Source organism: Atractosteus spatula, chromosome 3 (assembly GCF_055471065.1).
Source record: "Atractosteus spatula isolate fAtrSpa1 chromosome 3, fAtrSpa1.hap1, whole genome shotgun sequence".
Classification (NCBI taxonomy): domain Eukaryota; kingdom Metazoa; phylum Chordata; class Actinopteri; order Semionotiformes; family Lepisosteidae; genus Atractosteus; species Atractosteus spatula.
The window spans coordinates 10,423,628-10,430,000 of NC_142708.1; the positions used below are offsets into that span (position 1 = coordinate 10,423,628).

Genomic DNA, 6,373 nt, shown 5'->3' on the forward strand with positions numbered 1-6,373 from the left:
GTGCCCTGTGATGAACTGGAGTCCCATCCAGGGTGAATCCTCCCCTGCGCCCGTTGTGTGCAAGGATAGGCTCAGTCTCCCCAGCAACCCTGTATGGAGTAAAGTCATTAGAAAATGGATGGATAAATGGAAAAATGTGTTAATAATGCACTGGCAGCAATGTAAGACTAAATAGTAGTTTTTAAATGAACTGTCAGTAAAAGAAAGGTAGAGTGGTACATGTTAGATGATACTTTATTGATCCCGTGAGGGAAATTGCAGTGCAACCGCAGCTTAACACAGTCAACACAGCACAGTGCAACGAAATGATACAATAATACAACAGTACAATACATACAATACAGTCAGTATATGTTGTTTCTTTCTCCGTCCTTGTATACCTCACATTATTGTAGCATTTATTTTCTTCCTCAATAGTGTGTAGTGTAGTATGTTCAGTAGTGTAGTGTAGAGTCTTTAGCTTCTGAAAATAGAATGTTTACCTGCACTTTAAGTGAAGTGATTGCACAGGACCCAGCTATGACTGTGTGTATACCCACTTTCACACAAAACCCGTGTTTGCTTTGATATGTTTTTCATATCAAGTCTTAAGAAGATGAGAAGTGTTGTGTGATTGCAGCACCTGATTTTGTTCTCTAAGTGCAGATTTTGTGGGAGACATTGTTATTGCCTCCTGCTATACACAACCGTCTTCAGCGCTGAAGAAAGCACAAGCACAATAAATATTTGCCTAGAAAAGCAATCACAGCACATTAACTACTGTACAATGATCAAGCTGCCATTAAAAATGCAAATGTTGAAAAAACAAATTTGCTAATTTACATACATGTGTCATTTCCATACACTGCAGTGTGTTTTGCTTTTTGGTAGAGCACTGAAATGTTCTGAAGACCTTTGTGTAGTATTGGTCCTGTGTAAGGGTGGTTTAGTGTAAGCACAATACTGTACAAACCAGTTGAGATATTTTGCCTTACGATGTTTTTTTTTTGTTTGCTGTTGTCCTCTTTGCCTTGAAATGCTCTGCCGGTTGAAGAGATAATCGTGTGTACAGTAGTGTTAAGTTGCTTTAAGTTTCCTCCAGCCTAGTGGAAGGCTTCCCTTCACTGCTTCAGTTACAGTGAATCGAGAGTGATTGGGCAGTGACACAGATAATCTCTCTTTGACATGATGGCCAGAGTGAAATTATGCTTGACTTGCTCAAAGGAAAATGTAATATGTGAGGATTAAACCACGTTTTCTGCTTAAAGAAAGAAGGCTTTCTAAAAGACATACTGTATGAAGCAATGCAGATGCAAATGCTCTTTCAGTGATGGCCCTTCGATATCCTTCTCCTTCTGGGGTTTTCTTTTAGAGTAATTGTAGCGTTTTGTATCGCTACCTCTATCGAACTTAGAGGTTGCATATCGGTTAATGACTAGAGGCATGAATGGAAATAACAACACTCTGAATCAACTTTACCTCTTGTTTTACACCTCTCTCAATGTTAAATTAATAGTCAGTGAAAGATTATGTGCTAGAATGGTGTACAGTGTAATTCTCACTGTGCTTTGACCTATTATTATTTAAAGCAAAGCAACGATACCCATTGTGTATTTATAATGGTCAAAAGCATTGATCAACACTTGGAATAAGAAAAATTGTAGCAATCGGTTTACATCCGACTTAAATCTGTCATTTATTTTCTTTGTGGTAGATTGATTATTGCTTTGTTAATGTGCTATTCATGCATAAATTACCCAAATGAAAGCTTGACTTTGCTGTAACATATACAGGTATAAAGGGTTTACTTAATACATTTACAACTGTTGCTATTCATTAAGGAGGAACTGTGAAAACAGTATGTTAATATATTAGTCTGTTATGCTAAATATATACAGTAAAAATTTTGGATAACAGTATTTATTTTCAATTTAGAAGCGCTGGATATTCCATATCATGTGTAATGTAATTATGAATCGGACATTCCAGTTATTATCAGAAAGCATTTTCCTCCTGGTAAAAGGAGCCAATCCTGATGTACAGGAGCGAATAGAGGTTAATTGAGGTCAACACCAACGAGCAAAAGGAGAGAAGAAAAAACATTTTGGTTGAGGTAAAGGTTTATTTTCACTTTTCAGAGTGGATTTAACCTCTGCTTGCTCCTTTGCAGTGCGCACACTGATGCAGATTCTTGCTCACCACTGTGACAACACACATCTGTATATGTGTATATGTTATATATATACAACCTTAAAATAACCCAGCACAGTCACATGCAAGCCAGTGAGTCAGGACACCTGAAAATATACCACAGTAGATAGACCATAATCCTGCACCCGGAAGAGGAAGACTTGATGACTCATTCTGGAAGAGGGAGTTCTGCTGAGTCAGCACATGTCTGAGTAATAACCCACTACCAACAGCAAAGTGAGCAAACATTTCTCTGTTCAGTTCCTCATCATGGAATGATGCTTGATTGGAAATGCTACAGCTTTGAGCTGGTGACTTTTCTGTCATGGTGCATACTTCATTTATTTCTCGCTATATGTATTGTAATTATTTACATATTTTAAGACCAACGACACATCACCTGACCCTAGTTTTCTAATAATTAGTGCCCACCATTTTTTTTTAATACAGTACAGAATATAACCAAACACAAACAGGGATCTGCATAGGTGAGACAACACCTGAACAGGCACTTAATGATTTCTTCAAATTTCATGTTTGTTTGATAATCTGGCGTTGCATATGCTCATTCTTTTCATCTTTTTGCATCTCCTTTCCCCCCCTTTGTATGTAGATTTAAAACATTACAGTAGTTAACATTAATGGTTAGTGTAATAACACTCGTGGTTTGCTCTTGGCTGGTGTCTTTTTAGAGGTTAGGTTACTGTAGTAGGGATACAAGTTCATGGGTATATTTTGCGTGTGGAAGCCATAAGCAGGAAATAAAAGTGCTTATAAAGCCAAATAAGGGTCAATGCGCAGTACATCCTGCCTTTATAGGCACTTACAGTGACAAATCCAATGAGTGGTGCCAAGCAAGTCCAAACCTGAGCAACAGGATTAAGCTTTGAAACAGTGGTCAGCATGGTCAGCCTCAGCTTCAGAGCACAAGCGAAAGTGTGTGCTTGAAGTCTCAGGCTTTGCTCTGCGCTTCAGTCTGATGAGCTAATGATAACATTAAGAGTTTCAGACAGGAAAGCGTGATGGGAGAATTTCACATGACAATTTGGTTTCCAGCAGATGCGCGAGAGGCACTGTGGTGTCCTGGTAGCACATCCATCGAAATTTTATAATTATGTAAAGAGTGTCTTATCTGATTCTCATCTACATAACTTTCCAGATTATAGTGACATCCTTTAAATAATCAGCGGGGGGATTTATGTCATCTCCCAGGCCCTCACAGATTAATCCTCCGGCAGTGCAGCCACTAGTGTGTGGTGTGATGACATTTTCAATAGCTTTTCAGTATCGCTTCTAATGTCCCTGAAGGAAGAATAGAGCAGCAGATCTTTCATCTTGTGAAACGGCTGCTCCTGTATATACACCAGGGTTGTGGCTGGTCAATTACAGTTGGAATTACCCACACTGACAAGTAATTAATTTTATTTACAATTACCAGCTACTTGGAAGTAAGAAGGGTAATTGTAATAGGAAGTGACTGTTCATTGTGGTAACCTCTGCTGGAAACAGGATCTTGATTTATACATACTGGTAATGGTAGGCAGTAGTAATAATAAAAGATATCTACACACCCTGGTCAAAATGTCATTCACTAGAAACTGCTTCCACTATGGGCCTGTCTTTTGACAATGTAAGCACTGAATTCCCAAAACCTTGTGCTGAAGAATTTGGGAAGATCCATCTAATACAGATATGCATATAAGTTTCATTGGAAAAAAAACATGTACTGGCTAGTGATGTAAAAAACATACATCACTCCTATGATGCTCCCATGTCGAGTGAACGTCGGCAAACATACTGTTACAAGCACTTTTCTTGACTCGCATTTATGAAAATGCTTTTCTTTCCTGGTTAGAAGATGAATACTGAAGCATTTCAGAAAGCTATTCAATCACTTCCTTCTTTCTGTTATCACAAATGCATTTTTTTAAGCTGATATAAATCTTATTCTTTCAGAATTTTGCAATGTTGCAATGGTGAGAGTCTGAATCTTAAACACCTAAAAATTATTTGATGGAATTACATTGTAAAGACAGAATTTTCCTGTCTGAAGTAAGAAAGCTCTGATTCAGGTCAGTTTAATTTCTGACTTGGAGATAAATTGTATTCTCCTGACATGTGGTGTGACTGTATATAGAGGACAGTGTGAATGATATCCTCCTATGGGCATAGTTTAAAAAGAGGTATAAGGTGTTATACAAGCCAAAGGCTTGTGGAGCTGAATATGTTGGAAAGGCAAATAAGAGGTCACCTGCTATTATCGGTAATATATTCACTGCAAATTAAGAAGTGCTAGAAGTGTGAATCCTCTATAGAGTTTTTTTCTCTGTCCTCTGTCTTAGATTAAAGACTCCATAAGTTCATTGTATTTCATGATACGTAAACTGTGAACACTATATCTGATTACTTTAAACATACAGGTAGAGGACAAACAATTGGAAACACAAATGTAAAGTCACTTAATAGGGCATTAGGCCACCTCTTTCAACCATAATGGTCTATATACATTGTGGCGTAGAGTCTGAAATTCTACAGGAAGGATGAGGTAACATTCTTCTTTGAAAAAATCAGTCACACCTGGTTGATGGCGGTGGAAAACATTGTCTCCGGCATTGTTCCAGAATATCCAATAATTACTCGATTGGCTTCAGATCTGGTAAGTGAAAAGGCCATGACATCTAGATAACATCAGTATCAAGCTCATCAAACCTCTGGGTGACCACGCATGCTCTTTGGATGGGGACATTGTCATCCTGGAAGACTCCCTTTCTGGCAGGAAAGAAATGCTGCAGTACGGGCTGCAGAAGATCGCTCATTACCATTAAGCAATTATTTGCATTGACCTTGCCAACTAAGGGAATGAGTGCATTCAAACTGTGCTACGAGAATGGGCCCCACAACACTACGGAAACACAAGAACCCTTCTCTCTTTGGAACCAAACACCCAGGGTTGTTGAGTCCTTTAGGTTTGTCAAGAATGACTATCACATTTCTCCACTACTACTTCATTGCTTGTACTCTCGGCACCTCTGGACTCGCAAATGGGCATTGTCAGGTGTGATGAGATTCTTTTTTTTCCCCACTGCATTCTGACTATGATATCCCACCGCTGTCTACATGGAATGTGCTCTTCTGCCTACCGACGCTCTTTGCTGCTAATGACTTTCCCTTGGAGTTCCATGCTGACATCATCTTTGACACAGCTGCCTGCGAAGCAGGCTGAGCTGTCGCGGTCACTAAGCTCCTGCCATACAATCATCTCCTCTTTCAAAGTCACCGAGGTCTCCTCTTATAGCCAAGCTAGCTATAATTATAGTCAACCATGACCATAAGCATACTAGGATGTTATTTGCTTAATTAACACATGGACCTTGCTTTCAGTGTAGTTTGTGTCCCTTATTTACCCAGGTGTTTCCATTTTTTTGTCCATTATCTGTAGCTACTTTGCCAAAGGTCATATGCACTTAATTAACTAGGTGATATACCATTCATTATTATGAAAATTACCTAAGTATAAGATGAAGAGAAGGAACTGGAAGGAAATGGCAATGTGAGTGTGCACTTCAGTAGATTATTTTGAGTACAGCGGTATTAATAGATATCTTGTTTCTTTATAGTAGAGTTCAACTAGCAGACTAGAGTAGGTAAAGTGGAGAAAGGATATATAAATATTTTATTCCCACAGATTGTGTACACTTGGTGATAATGCAGTGATTGAATTACAATCAACTGAAAATGGTTCGACATCTTTTAGTCTCCACAAAGGCACTGAAAAAGACAATAAAAAAGCGTTTTAGGGCTAGTGGAGCCATTATGAATCTGTCTCACATCTTTCTTCAAGAAGAGGACAGAGGAAACAGGAGGGGTGTGGGAACGTTTTACTCACTGACCATACATCACAGGGGACCATGACTTAAGTGCTGAATTTCCTTATTTCCTCCTCAAACCTAAAGCTTTAGTTTCCAAAGACACTGGACTGGGACTGGAGAGAGTGATCATTAGTTAAAACATCCAAGTGTTTTTTTAACTTAAAATAGTAAGCTACTGTTGCCATGTCCTTCCTTCAGCAAATCCTATTCTTTTCTGCCTGCTTCTGATGTCCTTTGCATAGTGTAAGTTACTGTCTATTTTAAGCCCAGGGGAAAGCAATAAAAAAATTAAAAGTTGAATATAATGTTATGATGTATTGTTAAAAACAAATAAG

The 6,373-nt window shown here is 38.5% G+C and overlaps 1 protein-coding gene across 7 annotated transcripts in view; it reads left to right on the forward strand.

The window, feature by feature from the left end:
- The window catches only part of tcf4 (transcription factor 4), a 207,484-nt gene that overhangs the window by 63,006 nt on the left and 138,105 nt on the right, over window positions 1-6,373 (forward strand). The window lies entirely within an intron of this gene.